The 20,124-nt window shown below is 47.2% G+C and overlaps 1 protein-coding gene across 1 annotated transcript in view; it reads right to left on the bottom strand.

Moving 5' to 3' along the window:
* il1rapl2 (interleukin 1 receptor accessory protein like 2) overlaps positions 1-20,124 on the bottom strand; it is an 859,242-nt gene that overhangs the window by 702,779 nt on the left and 136,339 nt on the right. The window lies entirely within an intron of this gene.

Below are 20,124 nucleotides of genomic sequence, written 5' to 3' on the forward strand. Positions count from 1 at the left end.
TTATTTCTGTTCAGCAAACAGTAGTATAGGAGGGTGCTGCTCATTCCCAATTGGATTTGTGCAGAATGAACCTTTGCAGGGATTTAATCCATGCTGCCGAGGACTGGGGATACCAGTTTGGAGAAACACCACGTGGGAGCCATGGAGAGTGTCTGGGGAAGTAACGTCTGGAGGGAATCTCTGAAGATGAATTCCCATCTTACTGTGCTTGCAGGTGGTAGGTGCAGAAGCTGTTTGTGTTCCCCAGAGATCGAGGCAGTGCAGTGAGGAAGAGGTGAGTGGTCCAGGAAATACAAGGGGACTGTGCTCATGGGAATCATCATTTGATTGCACTGTAGCCTGAATTAGTTCATGCCACGGGAGGGAGGGAGGGAGGGAGGGAGGGAGGGAGGGAGGGAGGGAGGGAGGGAGGGAGGAGAACTGTTAAATTTGGATTAAGGATGTTTTTTCATGACCACCGGCATAATCAAAGACACGTCTCACCCCGGTCACTCCCACTTCTCCCATCAAGCAAAAGGCATAGAAGTGTGAAAACGCATACATCCAGATTCAGGGACAGTTTCTTCCCAGCTGTTATCAGGCAACTGAACCATCCTATCAACAACTAGAGAGTGGTCCTGAGCTACTATCTACCTCATTGGAGACCCTCGAACGATCTTTCATCGGATGTTACCTTGCACTAAATGTTATTCCCTTCATCATGTATCTGTACACTGCGGATGGCTCGATTGTAATCACGTATTGTCTTTTCGCTGACTGGTTAACATGCAACAAAAGCATTTCACTGTACCTCAGTACACGTGACAGGGATCATGACAGAAGCCTCCCCATGGCGATCCCTGGAAGCGATGACGCGATGCACTCTGTGACGCGTCGGGCGACAATTCCGTCAACATGTTGGACGACGACAGAAGCCAACAGCGAGCTACATTGTCTGACACACGAGTGAAAGAACGAGTGCACGTGACAATAAACAAAACCAATCTAAACACATCAACCTGACTTACTCTTCTTCCATCTGGGAACATCTCTGCTGGATGTGCCAAGGTTTCTGGGAGAGTGACTTTGAGCAGTGCCTGGGGAACTATTGGTGGCTGGAGTGTAATCAGCGGTTAATCCATGCAGAAATCAGTCAGAGAGTGTTTCCTCAGATAGCCACTGATCTGCTTCAGCGTAAAACGGCAGCTGTGATCTTTCAGTGAACAACTCACGCACCCTCGGAAAGCAGCCTGAGCTCCGTGAATGATTGAGGAAGTGGGACATGGTGAACTCGGTGCACGCAGGGAGAGGCAGCTGCAGGAGGTGACGCATGGCACGTTTGCAGAGGTCTTGAGCGGCGGCGCGACTCACCCGTTCAGAGGCCACTACAGCCTGTCGTCTTTTTTTTATTTTTTGGTTGTTAAATGTGTGTTTGGTGTTTTTTAATACGGTTTAAATTGTTATGTGGGGGGCGGGGGGGGGGGGGGAAGGGGGAAAACTATTGAAAATCTCTTCCCTGTCCGGGAAACCCGGACCTTTTTCCTGTAGGTTCTCCGTTGTCGTGGGGCCTAGCTAGTGGAGCGGCCTCCAGCTGAACGACCGGGGGCTCGGGAGATGCGGAGCTGCGGACTACTCACCATCGTGGGGGGTGGCCGGCCTCGGAGCGGGGGAGCGGTGGTGACAGTCTGCTGCGACTCGACTCCTGGGCTCGGAGCTCCAGTCAATGCAGCGAGGTCCTGTGGACTGTCGTGACATCGAGAGCTCGCGGGTCCGGGGGGGAGAGAGAGACCGCTTCCCCGGAGCTCCCCGCACGCGGACTTCTCCAGCCCGTGTCGCGGGGTTGGAACGACCTGGAGCGGGGACGTACATCACCTGGCGCGGCTTCATGGCCGTGGGACATTCCAGCGCCCGTGGGGGTTCCAACCTTGTACTTTCAAGACCGGGAGCGGGGGCCGTAAATCGCCCCGCGCGGCCTAAATGGCCGTGGGACTTATCATCACCCGCCTGGGGCTTGACATCGGGAGAGAAATTGAGAGCAGGGAGAGAAAAGACTTTGCCTTCCATCACAGTGGGTTCACTGTGATGGATTTTTGGTGTGAATTAAATTGTGTGTATGTCTGTAGGACATTGTCTTTGTTTTGTATGGCTGTGGAAACGAAATTTCGTTTGAGTCTCACTGGGGCTCAAATGACAATAATTTGTATTGTATTGTATTGAGTCATGGCCTTGGCGGACGTGCCCACGGGCGGCTCTGCAGCAGCCGGGTGAGCGTGCGGATCGAGCGTAGCCTGCGGCCGCTGCACGGGGCCATGGTGGAAGGAGCCGATGCCATCGCATTGGGCCAGGCTGACCCCTACTTCACCGATCCAATGCCACGAGGACACCGGGCCTTAAAGTGTAGAAACCGCAGATGCTGGTTTAAGCACACAAGGTGCTGGAGTAACTCAGCTGGTCAGGCGGCATCTCTGAAGAACATGGATAGATGACGTTTCAGGTCGCCCATTCCTTCTCTCCAGATATGCTGCCTGGCTCACTGAGTTACTCCAGCATTTTATGTCTATCTTCGGTGTAAACCAGCATCTGCAGTTCCTTCCCACACAGATGATTAAGGGTCCAGTTTCGGGTCCAACTGAATGTGTGTTGCATTGATATAAATACAAGCAATGAAGCCTGAAGCTTTATAATTGTTGCGTGACACCAAATACCTGCTCTCCTGTTCACCAGCATCCTCCATTCCTCTCTTGAACTCTCAAAAGCATTGACTTCTTACTAATAGTAGGGGCCATGCCCATTTCCTTACAAGTAGCATTATTATTTATTTAAAACCTAGACAGAGAGTGTTGTCTGAATATTTGTCGCACTGAGGCACAAAGGCTCCTCACCTGAATGTGATTCAACTCACACCTGATACTTGTTTTCCAAAAAGAGCCAACTGAACATTGGCAAGGAATCTAAAGCAGGTTTGTGCAGTTGTGCAATTGGACAACTCCTCTAACCCAACTGAGAATGGTGGAGCTCCAGATGGCCGATCAAATGCGGACACTTGCTGTTCTGTTCACCTCAGCCAATTGCTGCCTAATTTCAAGAGCCTTGGCTCATGATAGAGAGAAAAAAAAATTAGGCTTTAGAGATACAGCATTGAAACAGGCCCTCAGCCCACCAAATCTACGCTGACCAGCGATCACCCCCTACATTAGCACTATCCTACACACTAGGGACAATTTACAATATTTACCAAAGTCATTAAACCTACAAACGTACATCGTTGTCATCAAACTATTAAACGGGTCTGTTGTAAACTATGGGCCTGATCTCCCAACCCACTTCATTGTAGCTTATGCACTTTTTTAAAATTGCACTTTCTCTGTAACTGGAATCCTCTAACACTATATTCTGCACAGTGGTATTTTCTCTTTGCACAATCTGTTGTACCTCTGTATGGCTTGATTGTAATCAAGTATAGCATGATCTGACTGAATAGCACGCAAACAAAGTATTTCATGGTATCTCTGACAATAATAAATCAATGCCAATACTCATTCCAACAAAGACAGAAAAATGCAATCACCCACAACAACTGGGTTTGCAGAGGGTTTGTTGTGATGAGTATATTTCTCCTGGGCACGTTAATGCTTTGAGTACAGAAGAACCTTGTGGATTCATAGCTATCTCGAACAGAGTGTGCCTTCAGACAAAACAAACTCAGCATGGACTAGAGGTTTCTGGAGTTTTAAAGAAAAACACTTCACTAAATAATCCCGTTTAACAAAGTTAAATCAACAAAGTTATATATGCCATTGAAGGATTGTTTAAGAAGGAACTGCAGATGCTGGAAAATCAAAGGTAGACAAAAATGCTAGAGAAACCGTTTGACTCCTCCCAGTTCCTCCAAATACAAGGCATAGCTATGGGCATGCACATGGGCCCAAGCTATGCCTGCCTCTTTGTAGGGTACGTCGAACAATCTTTGTTCGAGGCATACCATGGCCCTATTCCCGAACTCTACCTCCGCTACATCGACGACTACATTGGTGCTACCTCCTGCACCCATACACAACTCACTGACTTCATCCATTTCACCACTAACTTCCATCCGGCACTCAAATACGCCTGGACCATTTCCGCCATTTCCCTATCATTTCTAGATCTCACTATCTCCATCGCAGGTGATAGACTACTGACCGACATCTACTATAAACCCACTGACTCCCATGGCTATCTGGACTACACTTCTTCCAATCCTGCTTCCTGTAAGGACTCCATCCCATTCCTCCGTCTACGCCACATCTGCTCCCAGGATGAGGTGTTCCACACCAGGGCATTGGCAATGTCCTCATTCTTCAGGGAACGGGGGGGGGGGGGGGGGGGTTCCCCTCTTTTAATATAGATGAGGCTCTCACCAGGGTCTCTTCTATACCCCATAACTCTACTCTCACTCCCCATCCCCCACTCGCAACAAGGGCAGAGTCCCCCTTGTCCTCACCTTCCACCCTAACAGCCGTCACATACAACAAATAATCCTCCGACATTTTCGCCACCTCCAACGGGATCCCCCCACTGGCCACATCTTCCCATTTCCTCCCTTGTCTGCTTTCCGCAGAGACTGCTCCTTCTGTAACTCCCTGGTCAATTTGTCCCTTCCCACCCAAACCACCCCATCTCCTGGTACTTTCCCTTGCAACAGAAGGAAATGCTACACTTGTCGCTTTACCTCCCCCCTTGACTCCATCCGAGAACCTAAGCAGTCTTTCCAGGTGTGGCAGAGGTTCACCTGCACCTCCTCCAACCTCATCTATTGCTTCCGCTGCTCTAGATGTCAGCTGCTCTACATCGGTGAGACCAAGCATAGGCTTGGCGATCGCTTCGCCCAACACCTCCGCTTGGTTCGCAATAACCAACCTGATCCCCCGGTGGCTCAGCACTTCAACTCCCCCTCCCATTCTGAATCCGACCTTTCTGTCCTGGGCATGGCCAGAGTGAGGCCCAATGTAAATTGGAGGAGCAACACCTCATATTTCGCTTGGGCAGTTTACACCCCAGCGGTATGAATATTGACTTCTCCAGTTTTAGGTAGTCCCTGCTTTCTCCTCCCCTTCCCAGCTCTCCCTCTGCCCTCTGTCTCCGCCTCTTCCTTTCTTCTTCCTGTCCCCCCCACCCTCACATCAGTGGGAAGGGTCTCGACCCGAAACCTTGCCTATTTCCTTCGCTCCATAGATGCTGCCTCACCCGCTGAGTTTCTCCAGCAATTTTATCTGCCTTATGTAATTGAAGGATATGCCTGCAGTTTGTACTGCGGCGTGCGGTCTTAATTGTACAAGAAAGACAATTGCAGAAGGCATTTAGCATCAAATGGCTGCTGAATTTTACTATCAACTTGAAACCTCTGAAAAATTGTCTAATTTTTCTTTGCTTTATGACATGGAATGGGACAGTTTGGGATGGTAGTTCACCCTCTATGTCTCCAGGGTGATTATAGATTGGCAATATACCATGCCTCACTAGCTTTGCAAAGGGATCCTTGACTTCCTCATCGGCAGACCTCAATCTGCAGACTGATTGTAGTAGTGAGGAGAATCAGTTGCAGTGGGAGACTTACTTCACCAATTTGTGTCCATTTTAGTCAACGAATATCTGTACAAATCCCTTTTTTTTGCAAACTTTCCTGTTTGATGACAACTTTCCTCGAGTAGGTGAGCAGAACTGTAAACATGTCTCCAAATCCGGCCTTCTGAACTTCATTACATCTGTAACTTGACCTCCCAACTCCTCTACTCAATGCCCTGACCAATGAAGGCAAGCAGATATGGCAAGCATATATGTCTTCTTCACCAACCTGTCTACCGGTGACACAACTTTCATGGAACTATGTACGTGCACTCCTAGATCTCTCTATTCTACAACATGTCACAAGGCCCTATCCTATCAATTACTGTGTAAGTCCTTCCTGCCCTGTCTTTCCAGTTCCAACATCCCAATTAGCCAATAAACCTTCCAAAATATTTTTTGGGTTGTGAGAGGAAACGATAGAACCAAAGGAAAACACAGTCATGGAGTCATAGAGTTAAACAGCTGAGAAATAGGCTCTTTGGCCCACTTCATCTATGCCGAACAAGATACCCCATCTAAGCTAGTCCCATTTGCCTACTTTTAGTCCACATCCCCCTAAACCTCTGCTACCCTTGTTCCTGTCCAAGCTGCCTGTCCAAGCGTCCTGTCCAAGTGTCTTTTGGGGAAGATGCTGGAGTCAATTATTAAAGATGTAATAGCAAGGCATTTGGATAGCAGGATGTACGAAGGGAAAATCTTGCTTGACTAATCTTCTCGAATTTTTTGAGGATGTAACAAGCAAAATGGATAAGGGAGAGCCAGTGGATGTAGTGTATCTGGACTTTGAGAAAGCCTTTGATAAGGTTTCACACAGGAGATTAGTGGGCAAAATTAAAGCACATAGTATTGGGGGTAGGGTATTGACATGGATAGAAAATGGTTGGCAGTCAGGAAACAAAGAGTAGAATTAACGGGTCCCTTTCAGAAAGGCAGGCAGCAAGTCAAGGGGTGCCGCAGTTATTTGCAATATGTATAAAAGATCTTTTATTTTATTATCATTTATTTATTTATTTTAATTATTTTATTTATTAGAAGCACAGTACATTACAATAATACAAGCCAAATATAACTTATTACATTTATTGTACCACTTCATTTTTTAAGCTTTATAAAGAGAAAAAAGCAAAGAAAGTGAGAAAGAATCGTGAAAAAGTGATCAAAAAGAAAGACCCATTAAGCAAAGAGTTAAGGAAAAAAGTAAAGAAATAGGCCATAGAAAAGAAAAAAGAGAAAAAAGAGAAAAAGAAACGAAAGCACTATTATGAAGAAAGGGATATACCAACTTCGTATTTTTCATCCCCCTTTACCAGATCCTGAAACCATTTCTTTTTAAAGTACTGTACTTTTAAGTACAGTATATTAATGATTTAGATGAAGGAATTAAAAGTAACATTAGCAAATTTGCAAATGACACAAAGCTGGGTGGCAATGTGAACCGTGAGGATTCAGGGTGAATTGGATAGTTTGGGTGAGTGGGCAGATGCATGGCAGATGCAGTTTAATGTGTATAAATGTGAGGTTATCCATTTAGTGGCAAGAACAAGAAGGCAGATTATTATCTGAATGGGATGTCAGATTAGGTAAAGGGGAAGTGCAATGAGACATCGGTGTCCTTGTACATCAGTCACTGAAAGTAAGCATGCAGGTACAGCAGGCAGAGAAGAAAGCTAATGGCATGTTGGCCTTCATAACAAGAGGAGTTGAGTATAGGAGCAAAGAGGTCCTTCTTCAGTTGTACAGGGCCCTGGTGACACCACACCTGAAGTATTGTGTGCAGTTTTGGTCTCCTAATTTGAGGAAGGACATTCTTGCTATTGAGAGAGTGCAGCGTAGGTTCACCAGGTTAATCCCCGGGATAGTGGGACTGTCATATTGGAATGACTGGGCTTTTATTCACTGGAATTTAGAAGGATAAGAGGGGATATTTTGAAACATATTAAATTATTAAGGGGTTGGACATACTAGATGCAGGAAACATGTTCCCGAAGTTGGGGGAGTCCAGAACCAGGGGCCACAGTTTAAGAATAAGGGGTAGGCTATTTAGAACTGAGATGAGGAAAAACTTTTTCACCCAGAGAGTTGTGAATTTGTGGAATTCTCTGCCTCAGAAAGCAGTGGAGGCCGATTCACTGGATGCTCTCAAGAGAGAGCTAGACGGAGCTCTTAAAGATAGCAGAGTCAGGGGATATGTGGAGAAGGCAGGAACGGGGTACTGATTGTGGATGATCAGCCATGATCACATTGAATGGCGGTGCTACCTCGAAGGGACGAATGGCCTACTCCTACACCAATTGTCTATTGTCCAGCTACCTAGCTATCCAGCATTTAGCTCAGTCTAGCTACCTAGCTATCCAGTATGTAGCTCAATCTAGCTAGCCACCCAACTATGGAGCAAAGGAATGGGTGACGTTTCGGGTCGAGACCCTTCTTCAGACTAATGAGTGACTTGGTAATAATAGCAATAAAATACATGAATGATCCAGATAGATTTTTATGATAATCCAATATTTTTATAGTCAGCATTACTGAGACCAATATTTTCAAACAAAAATCAGATTTATTTGATTCCCTGTCTACTTTTTTGCGTCATGAACATCCATAGCTCAATATCCAGGTATTCTGATACATATTTCCTTACAATATAGGAGGCCATTCAACCTATTGATTCCATGTTAGTCCTCAAAGCAATCCCACCACCTGCATTCCTGTTTATTTCCTCATAATGATTACTCCATAACATATTCTATCACATATTCCACTGGTCAATGTTTTTTTTAATTATCACATATACAGGATTACAGTGAAATTCTATTTTTGCATACAGCTCAGTAAAGCATTGCCTTAAGCACAATCCCCGGATAGCAAACAGTACAGAAATAACCTACTGTGACCGCATACAAGAGTCGCCAGGTTTTAGCGGCATTTCTGTCCAGTCCCGTCCACGCCATCGGTCTCCTGGAGTGTCAACCGATCCAGGCGAGGCCCAGGCTGCTGCAGGGCCTACAGCCATCGCCTGTGGCTGGATCTTCTAGTGAACCGTACATTCTCCCATTCAAGAGAAATTTATAGTGGCTCATTGATACATCAAAACACAAGGCTTTAGACTCAGGAAGGAAACGACATCATCAGGGAGAAACCCACACAGTTTCAGGGAGATAGTGCAAATTTCTCCCCCCAAACAGAACCAGAGGCCAGGATTATACCCGCGTCAATAAAGTTATGAGAACACTGCCCTATGTACAACATCTAGCGGTCCCACTTAGGTGTTATTTGCTCGTCATTTACGCAACATAATTTACGCTTCACGATGCACGACACACGCGTAACGCGCGCATGGCGTGCATTACGCGCGCATGGTGCGTGGTGAGACGTGGTGGCAGTAGGCAGTGACGTGCGGTAGCGCGCGGCGTCCCAGGATTTTGGGATTCTCAAAATCCTCACACACCACCTGTGTGACGCGCAAATGACGCCCAAGTGGGACAGGCCCTTTAGTCATCTAGCACATACTAGTCTTCTGACTTCAATTATTGTGCTACCTTATCCATGCAGGGAAACAGGCACATTAGCTCAACTCATCCATGCCGACCAAGATGCCCCATCTAAGCTTGTCCTATTTGCCCCTGTTTGGTCCATATCCCTCCAAACTTTTCCTATCCATGTACCTGTCCAAGTATCTTTCAAATATTTATAATATCTGCCTCAACTGCCTCCTCTGGCAGCTCATTTTATATACCCACCACCCTCTGATTGAAAGAGCTTCAGCTCTTTGGGGGGCAGCACAGTGGCACAGCGGTAGAGTTGCTGCCTTACAGTGCCAGATACCTGCTTATTTGTGCGGAGTTTTTGAACATTCTCCCTATGACTGCATGTGTTTTCTCTGGGTGCTCCAGTTTCCTCCCATACTCCAAAGATGAACAATTGGCTTCAGTAAAATTGTAAATTGTGCCTAGTGTGTAGGATAGTGCTAGTGCACATGGTGATCACTGGTCAGCACAGATTCAGTGGGCTGAAGGGCCAGTTTCTGCACTGTATCTCTAAAGTCTAAAGTTTCAGGTTCCTATTATATTTTGCCCCTATCCCCTTCAATCAAAGGACTTTATATTCATGCTCGATAATTTGGGATTTGCAAGAATCTGGAATTAGAAAATTATAGACACAAAAAGCTGGAGTAACTCAGCGGGCCAGGCAGCATCTCTGGAGAGAAGGAATGGGTGACATTTTGGGTCAAGAAACATCACTCGTTCCTTCTCTCCAGAGATGCTGCCTGTCCCGCTGAGTAACTCCAGCTTTCTGTGTCTCTTCGGTTTAAACCAGCATCAGCAGTTCCTTCCTACACTCTGGAGATTGTGTCGACTGGAAGAGGGACAGAATCTGGGGATGGGTGGGAGGAAGGAGAAGAAGGGATTGGCATAGTCATGGAGAGAATTAATCATGAAAAAACAATTGGAAAAAAAATATTGGAACAGTTGCACAAGGATTCTCCAAATAACAAACAACAGCATAAAAGCTTGCGCACATTGAATTCCTTATACGAGAAGAGACTGCTTCCAAAGCACAGTTGCCAAAAATGTCTCTGGTAGAGCAGAACCTGCTTCATTAAATTCATTGACATGAGTTCTGCATTGCTGGCTGCTCTCCCCCATTCCTTTGAGTAGTCAGCAAAATGTTATACTGTTATTCTCGCTGTTTAATGTAACTGCCTTACCATTGACATAAATTTCAATGCATTGGTTCCGTTGATTGTCAGATGAGAAAATCAGCAGATTACAGAGCCAAAGAAATTCAGAATTCAGGCTAAAGCTATTAAGGACATAGAAACATAGAAAATAGGTGCAGGTGTAGGCCATTCGGCTCTTTGAGCCAGCACCGCCATTCAATATGATCATGGCTGATCATCCAGAATCAGTACCCTGTTCCTGCTTTCTCCCCATATCCCTCGATTCCGTTAGCCCTAAAGAGCCTTAGAGCTTAGGCCCTAAGAGGACAAGGTTCCATGTCAGGCTGACACCATAACAACACCAAGGCCGATAATGGCCACAAAGTCCAATCTCCATCAAGCTTAATTGGCATCAGCTGAATAAAAATAAACACATTGCAGATGCTGTAATCAGAAGTAAATATTAAAAATGCTGAATTAACTCCGCAGATGGGACAGCGTCTGTGCAAAGGGAAACAAAGTTGACGTCTCAGGTCAAAGATCCTTCAAGTAAACTGGTTTAAATCAGTTGAACTGGAACAGCACCTCAATCCAACGGTATGAACACTGATAGACACAAAGTCTTTGAGTAACACGGCAGGTCAGGCAGCATCTCTGTGGAAGGGGGATGGATGACGTTTCGGGTCGGGTCCAATATTCAGAGTGAAAGTAGGGGGTGGGGGGAGGCGAAAAGTTGGGAAGAGATGAGAACCAAACAGAACCAGCCACAGATGACCTTAGCCAATGCATTGCCTGGTGGGTCCATTGTTGGCTAGGGGAAGTGTGACCTCAAGAGAAACAATGTGGAGAACTGTGGAACAGGTAAAACAACTCGGGTGGAAACATAGAAACATAGAAACATAGAAATTAGGTGCAGGAGTAGGCCATTCGGCCCTTCGAGCCTGCACCGCCATTCAATATGATCATGGCTGATCATCCAACTCAGTATCCCGTACCTGCCTTCTCTCCATACCCTCTGATCCCCTTAGCCACAAGGGCCACATCTAACTCCCTCTTAAATATAGCCAATGAACTGGCCTCGACTACCCTCTGTGGCAGAGAGTTCCAGAGATTCACCACTCTCTGTGTGAAAAAAGTTCTTCTCATCTCGGTTTTAAAGGATTTCCCCCTTATGCTTAAGCTGTGACCCCTTGTCCTGGACTTCCCCAACATCGGGAGCAATCTTCCTGCATCTAGCCTGTCCAACCCCTTAAGAATTTTGTAAGTTTCTATAAGATCCCCTCTCAATCTCCTAAATTCTAGAGAGTATAAACCAAGTCTATCCAGTCTTTCTTCATAAGACAGTCCTGACATCCCAGGAATCAGTCTGGTGAACCTTCTCTGCACTCCCTCTATGGCAATAATGTCCTTCCTCAGATTTGGAGACCAAAACTGTACGCAATACTCCAGGTGTGGTCTCACCAAGACCCTGTACAACTGCAGTAGAACCTCCCTGCTCCTATACTCAAATCCTTTTGCTATGAAAGCTAACATACCATTCGCTTTCTTCACTGCCTGCTGCACCTGCATGCCTACTTTCAATGACTGGTGTACCATGACACCCAGGTCTCGCTGCATCTCCCCTTTTCCTAGTCGGCCACCATTTAGATAATAGTCTGCTTTCCTGTTTTTGCCAGCAAAATGGATAACCTCACATTTATCCACATTATACTGCATCAGCCAAACATTTGCCCACTCACCCAGCCTATCCAAGTCACCTTGCAATCTCCTAGCATCCTCCTCACAGCTAACCCTGCCCCCCAGCTTAGTGTCATCTGCAAACTTGGAGATATTGCCTTCAATTCCCTCATCCAGATCATTAATATATATTGTAAATAGCTGGGGTCCCAGCACTGAGCCTTGCGGTACCCCACTAGTCACTGCCTGCCATTGTGAAAAGGACCCGTTTACTCCTACTCTTTGCTTCCTGTTTGCCAGCCAGTTCTCTATCCACATCAATACTGAACCCCCAATGCCGTGTGCTTTAAGTTTGTATACTAATCTCTTATGTGGGACCTTGTCGAAAGCCTTCTGGAAGTCCAGATACACCACATCCACTGGTTCTCCCCTATCCACGCTACTAGTTACATCCTCGAAGAATTCTATAAGATTCGTCAGACATGATTTACCTTTTGTAAATCCATGCTGACTTTGTCCAATGATTTCACCAACTGAGGAGGAAGGGGGCGAGAAGGGAGGGGGGAGGGGAGAGGCGTGTAAGTAGGGTTGCCAACTTTATCACTCCCAAATAAGGGACAAAAGGTCAAAATAAGGGACAAATTCCCAATGGCAATTCGTTGACTGACTCGGCCATGGCTGGCTAGGTGAATGATGAGTTGGCCAGCTGAGGAGTTTTGGCCCAGGCGACGTCGCGCGCAATATCCGGCGCCCCATCCAACTCATGAACTGGTGATCGGCCATGAGAAGGAGGGATGGTGGTGTCGGCAGTAAGCGAAGGTCCGAAGGTCGGACAGCTGGCCGGGCTGCCAACCGACGGGGCCACGGGCGAGGCACTGCTGCTGCACTCCATGGGCTGCACTACGTCGGGATGGGTGAGGCAGGGCCGGACGCGGCGCTCCAACCTGACAGTCTCCTCGACCCGAGTAGTAGCAGTCAAATACGGGACAAGGGCGGTCCCGTATGGGGCAGACCACTTTAGCCCAATATACAGGCTGTCCCGGCTAATACGGGACAGTTGGCAACCCTACGTGTAAGTTGAAGTTACTTAAAATTAGTGACTTCAATGCTCATACCACTGGATTGTAAGCTGCTCAAGCGGCATATGAGGTGCTATTCCTCCAATTTGCATGTGTTCTCACTCTGGCAAAGGAGGAGATCCAGGACAGAAAGATCAGTATGGGAATGGGAAGCGTTAAAATGGCAACCCTCTCCAACGCTAATTCTAATCATGGCTGAAACCAACACAAAATGCTGGAGTAACTCAGCGGGTCAGGCAGCATCTATGGAGAACGTGGATAGGTAACATTTTGGGTCGGCACCTTTATTCAGACTTCATGCACCTGAAAGAAACACGCGCGGGCACAGCGAGAACATACAGGAAGGGTACTAAACGACTGTGCTGTACAGCTGGCTGAGGTATTCACGAGGATCTTTAACCTGTCTCTATCTCTGGCAACGGTCCCCAAGTGCCTGAAGACAGCTACCACAGTGCCGGTGCCAAAAAAGTCAAAAGTCACCAACCTGAATGACTACCGCCCGGTTGCCCTAACTCCAATACCAATGAAGTGCTTCGAAAGGCTGGTCCTCTCCCACATTAAATCCAGCATCCCTGCCTCACTGGACTCTCATCAATTTGCATACAGGGCAAATAGATCAACAGAGGATGTCATCTCTCTGGCTCTTCACACTGTCCTGACTCACCTGGAAAGATAGGGCACGTACGTGAGGATGCTCTTCATAGACTATAGCTCTGCATTCAATACGGTCATCCCCAGCAAGCTCACCACCAAACTCCACCAGCTAGGCCTCAGCTCGCCGATATGCGACTGGATCCTGAATTTTCTGACGGAGCGACCGCAGGCAGTGAGACTGGGCCCGCACCTGCCCTCCACTATCACCCTGAGCACCGGCACACCACAGGGCTGTGTACTAGGCCCCATGCTCTACTCCCTCTTCACTCATGACTGTGTCCCTGCATTCGACACCAACACCATCGTCATGTTTGCAGACCACACAACGGTGATCGGGCTGATCACCAACGGTGATGAAACAAAATACAGAGCGGTGGTTCCAGAACCTGGCGGACTGGTGCTCACGTAACAACTTGTCCCTAAACACCTCCAAGACCAAGGAGCTGATTATCGACTTCAGGAGGTCACATAATGGGGAATACGCCCCAATCTCCATCTACGGGGACAGTGTGGAGAGTGTCCAGCTTTAAGTTTCTGGGCACTCACATCTCAGAGGACTTCACATGGTCCACCAACACCGCTGCGCTGGTCAAGAAGGCACAGCAACGACTGTTCTTCCTGAGAACATTGAAAAAGACTGGTCTGCCCCAACAGCTGCTGACAACCTTCTACCGCTGCACCACAGAGAGCATATTAACGTATGGCATCTCTGTGTGGTATCTCAGCTGCACGGAGGTGGAGAGGAGAGCTCTTCAGCGCGTCGTCCACAGAGCGCAGACGATTATTGGGACACAGCTACCAGCCTTGGAGGGCATCTATCACACACGGTGTCTCAGAAAGGCAGTCAGCATCCATAAAGACTCCTCACACCCTTGCAATGGACTGTTCGAACTCCTACCTTCCGGCAGACGTTACAAGCCCTTCTATTCCCGCACCTCCAGACTCAGGAACAGCTTCATCCCCAGATCCATAGCTGCTCTGAACCGGCCCTGCTGAGTGCCCCTCACCCCCATGAACTGTCTCCCTCGGATGGTCACGTCGCACAGGCACATTTGCACTTTAGACTGTTTTGACTGTTTTACTGTTCTTTTTATAAATCATGTTCTCGGGGTATCTAAATCTAAATCTAAAATGTATTAGTTGTTTAAGTTATGACATCGGATGGAAGCTGCATACCAAATCTCGTTGCACAAATGTGCAATGATAATAAAATATATTATTATTATTTTAATTATTATTATTATTATCATGCATTGTCCACACAGACAGCATCCGAGATCATGATCAAACCAGGAACTCTAGAGCTGTGAGGTGCAGCACTACCAACTACGACACTGTGCCGCTCCACAGCAGTTACTGGCTTTGAGGAGTTTGCATGTTCTTCCTGTGACCACGTGGGTTTCCTTCAGCTGTTCCAGTTTCCTCCCACATCCCAAAGATGTGTGAGGGTTTGTAGGTTAATAGGCCCTCAGTAAATTTCCCCTAATGTGTAGGGAGTGGATGCGAGAGTGGAATAACATAGAACTAATGTGAACGTGTGATCGATGGTCAGCATGACGGAAGGGCCTGTTTCCATGTTGTATCTCTCAACTAAACTAAAAAGACAGGCATTTATGAAATACATACAATAGCTTTGATTAGGAAAAAGGTCATTCTCATGTGGAGAAGAGGTAATCCAGGGGTTACAAAGCTGCTGAAAGAAAGATCGATCGTGATTTTTTACCCCTGTTATTTACAAGAGAGTCCAACATTTACTTCAGTAAAGAGAGGTGCAAGATGAAATCCATGTGAAGGATTGATTCGTCCTGGCCTGTGGTATCGGAGCTTGAAAGCCATGACCACCAGGTTCAAGAATAGTTTCTTCCCAGCAACCATCAAGCTCTTGAACCCCATACAACTCAGCAACTGTGAACGTCTATGGACGGTGTCTTGGGTTACATTATGGACTTCATTGTTGTTTCCTCAGCAGCATTACGGTTATTAATTTATTGATATTTTTTCATTATTATATTTATCTGCATGTATGATGTTTATGGGTGTGTTAAGCTGCGGCAAGTAAGAATTTTATATTTATTTTGTTGGTACGTATGCCAATTTTACTTCGGAGTCACGTGAGTGACTACGTGAAGAACCCGCTCAGTGCGCAGGCGCGGCATTACGCCAGCAGTGCAACAGCGGCTGCCACGGGAGCTAGGCTGTCCCGTTACAGCATGAACTGGACCGTCAGGTGAGTACCCTGAGGTCGGGTTTTCTTTTACAGGTGAGCCTTTTTCTGCTTGTGTCTTTACAGGCAGAGAAAAAGGCTCTGGATAAAACTGTCCCCCGTTTTCCCGTTGGGGAGGGGGGCAGCAACAGGCGGTAGGAGCGACCCGGTGTTCCGTAATTCCCCGACACCGTGCCGAGCCCAGCCCGCTAGTACCTGAAGCAGCGGGCTGGACGCATAGCCACTCGAGAGGCATCCGGCAGGTGTTTCCCGATGTCGGACGGGACGTCTCTCCACCCGCACGGGGGGAGAGAGAGCCGCCTGAGCCGCTGGAGCGGCTCACGGAGCAAGTGCCTGCGAGACGCGCTGCTTGAGGGGCGCTCTCGCTACTACAAGGCAAAAGCTCCAGAAGAACCTGTCCCCTGCTCGACTCCAGCGGAGGAGCGTTCCATTACAGGGGGGGCAGCAACAGGCGGTAGGAACAATTACCGGTCGCCCCGCTATCCCCATCACCGCGCCGAGCCCAGTCCCGCTAGTGCCTGAACTGCGGGCTGGATGTCTAGCCATCCGAACAGGCATCCGGCCGGTGGCGTCCGATTCGTCGGACGGGGACATGTCTCCACCTAAATGGAGGAGAGACAGCCGCCTGAGCTGCATCCAACAGCAATTGGAGCAGCTCCAGCGAGATGCGCAGAAAGAGCGCTCTCGCGGAGGGAGGTCAGGCACCCCCTCCACAGTGCCTCATGCACTGCCCTCTGCTCCCTCATTACTGGAGGCTAGCATTGGTGACCAGGACTGGGCTGGTCTGGAACAGGGGCAGGCGGACGAATTCGGGAGTATGCCAGGGGTGCAGGAACATGAAGAGCTGTTGGGTGTGATGGACCGCTTGTAGCAACCCCACGGGCTGGAGCACCGCTGGAACCAAGAATGGCGGCCAGCATCAACCATTACTGGAAAAGGTGCTCGCTGAGGTGCTGAAACAACACAGCACCAGAAAACGGTGAGGCCCTCAAAGTAAAAAGTGTCAACAGCCAAATCTGGGGGCATGTGGGTCACACATCGAGACCCAAGAACTCAAACTACAGCGGATCCTAAGGCTCCTGACGTCAGCCATCACAGCCTTTGCTCGTTCCGTGGAGACCACGGAGATGGATACCTGCCAGCGGGATGTGCTGGCATTAATGTGTACCACACAATTTGAGATCAACAATCTCCAGAGGGAAACATAAGACCTGCCCTCAATCCCAAATTTGCTGGCTTGTGTAAAGCCCCAGCTGCGGAGACGGACGCGCTGCTATTTGGGAAAGATTTCAATAAAAACTGAAGGAGATGCAGGAAGCATCAAAAACCTTCGGCCTAATGAGGGCAGGCCCCGGGACGAGCAAACCAAGACCTCCGATACCCAAGTGGCAGCACCCCACGGCATCCACCAGTCGACGTCCGCAATATGGGACTGGTGAACGCTTGGGGTCCGCACATTATCCCCAAAGATCTTTCAGATCAGGGCCCGCAGCGGACCCTCTGGAAAATGCGCCTCCCCCCAACATCGCCAGCACGTCGGAACAAAATCTTCAGGAAAATGAAGAAACAGAATCGCCAATAACCATGGAGGTAGGTGGGTCTGGTCCCTACCAGCATATAGAGAATAAGGGTGCTTTATTAACAGGGGGGAGATTACACTTGTTTAAAGAAGCATGGGGTATGGTCACGAGTGACAAGTATATACTCAACAACATTACAGGATATAAAATACAATTCATGTCAGAAAAAACGCCGCCAGTTCAACAATGGCCCCAAAGGGTATTTCTCCCTCCGTCAAAGAGACGTGAGGGACAAGCTGAACTGGTGAGACTTATCACAAAGGGGGTCATCGAAAAGACCAAACATGAACCTTTGGAAATTGTATCGAATATATTCACTAAAACCAAAAAAGATGGTGTCTGTCGCATCATCATTGACTTAACATCACTAAACAAATTTGTTAAGTATATACATTTCAAAATGGAGACATATGTTACTGCCAAACAACTGAATTCCAAAGGACACTTCATGGCAAGCATTTATCTTAAAGATGCTTACTATCTAGTACCCATATACAAGGATTATCGCAGATACCTAAAATTTATCTGGATGGTACAAAGCATTGCCCTATGGGCGAACTTCAGCCCAAGATTATTCACCAAAATATTGAACCCAGCCATGGCAATACTAAGAAAACAAAAACATATTGTCATGGCATATCTGGATGATATTCTGATAGTAGGGAAAACGATGGAATTGGCTGTGGCAGCAGTGTCAGCTACAAAACAGCTCCTCGAAACTCTGGGGTTCGTCCTACATCCAGATAAATCTAAGTTGAAGCCATCCACTATCATGGACTACCTGGGCTTCACAATTAACTCAGTCCATATGACTGTTACCTTGCCAAAGGCAAAAATGGTTGAATTAGCACAATCATGCAACAATTTAATGGTCAACGAGCGACCAACTATTCGACAAGTAGCAAGAGTAATTGGGGAAATGGTAGCAGCATTTCCGGCTACACAATTCGGACCTTTGCACTATCAAAAAATTTACAGAGAGCAAAGGTACGGGCAATAAAACGACATACAGGTCACTATGATCGTGTCATGAACTTACCCACTGAAGCAATATCAGAGCTACAGTGGTGGGCAGAAAACGTTTGGCATAGTTTCAGCCCTATCTTTATCACTAACCCTACTTTAGTTATTCAAACAGATGCCAGTGCTCAAGGCTGGGGAGCGACTAACTCCATATCCAGCACAGGTGGTAGATGGACTAACCTAGAGTCATCATTACTACTTACACTGGGCATTAACTATCTAGAGATGTTGGGCGCCTTTTATGGTTTAAAAGCATATGTATCTAATATGCAGCACTTGCATGTTTGGTTACAAATTGATAAATACTACGGTGATGGCTTATATTAACCATATGGGTGGCATAAAATCATTATCATGCGACAAATTGGTCAACATGATTTGGCAATGGTGTGTCAAAAGACATATTTGGCTATCAGCTACTTACCTACCAGGTAAGCTAAACACCCATGCCATGAGAAAATTAAATGCCTGGGTTGCAAGTTTGAACAGACCTTACCTGGACTGGGATTGTCCAAACAAACCATCACCACCATGTCGGCATCCCTTCGAACATCCACCAAGAGGCAGTACTTAACCAGCATCAAAAAAGGGAGAAGTACTGCCAGGAAACAGGGACAACATACGCAACAGCCACAGCCACCAACATACTGGAGTTCCTGGCCTATCTAAACCACGATGTAGAGATCAGCTACAGTGCCATCAACACAGCGCAGAGTGCTCTTTCTGCTTATCTCAAACCAGCGCCAGGACAACAGGCGATGGGATCCCATCCACTGGTGGTAAAACTGATGAAGGGCATTTACAATATCAAGCCCTAAGCCCAGGTATACCCATATTTGGGATATCAGTGTGGTCCTGACATATCTCAGGGAATGGCCACCAGCCAGATCCCCCGGCCTCGAGCAAGCTACACTAAAGACGCTTAGGTTGATGGCACTTGTATCCGCTCAGAGGGTCCAGTCACTACACCTATTGCGACTGGACAACATGATCACAGCTCCAGACCAGATCTGTCGTTATCCAGCGACTGGTCAAACAGAGCAGACCAGGAACACCTAATCCAGTTGTGGCTTACCCACCAGAACCACGGTTATGTGCCATGACCTACCTACTATCCTACATAGACACAACCAGAATATTCGAGGGAGATGAAAAGCCTTGTGGGTCAGTCACAAAAACCTTATGGTGGGGTACGAGCCAAACCATTGCGAGATGGCTCAAGCAGGTGCTAGAAACTGCTGGGATAAACACTAACATGTACAAATTTTATTCCACCAGGGCAGCATCCATGTCGACGGCTAAAGAATGGACATGCCTATACACCACATCCTGGCTACAGCAGGATGGTGGGAAGGGAAAAGACCGTTCAGAAATTTTATAATAAGCCGTTGGCAAAACCTGGTTTATTTGCAGTAAAGATTTACGAACTGCAAATATTTAATTTAAGCCCAGGGGAGCAACTTAATTCTTAGTTGTTATTGTTTAAAAAATACCATTGTGTTTTTCTATGAATAGACTCATTGGTTCATTACGATAACACTTCCTCCCTCAAGAACTTCGGCAGTGAGTGAAATGAAACTGTTACACGGTTTGAAATCACAGAGCTTTGAAATCTTCACGTAGTCACTCACGTGACTCCGAAGT

Source organism: Amblyraja radiata, chromosome 12 (genome assembly GCF_010909765.2).
Source record: "Amblyraja radiata isolate CabotCenter1 chromosome 12, sAmbRad1.1.pri, whole genome shotgun sequence".
Taxonomy (NCBI): Eukaryota; Metazoa; Chordata; class Chondrichthyes; order Rajiformes; family Rajidae; genus Amblyraja; species Amblyraja radiata.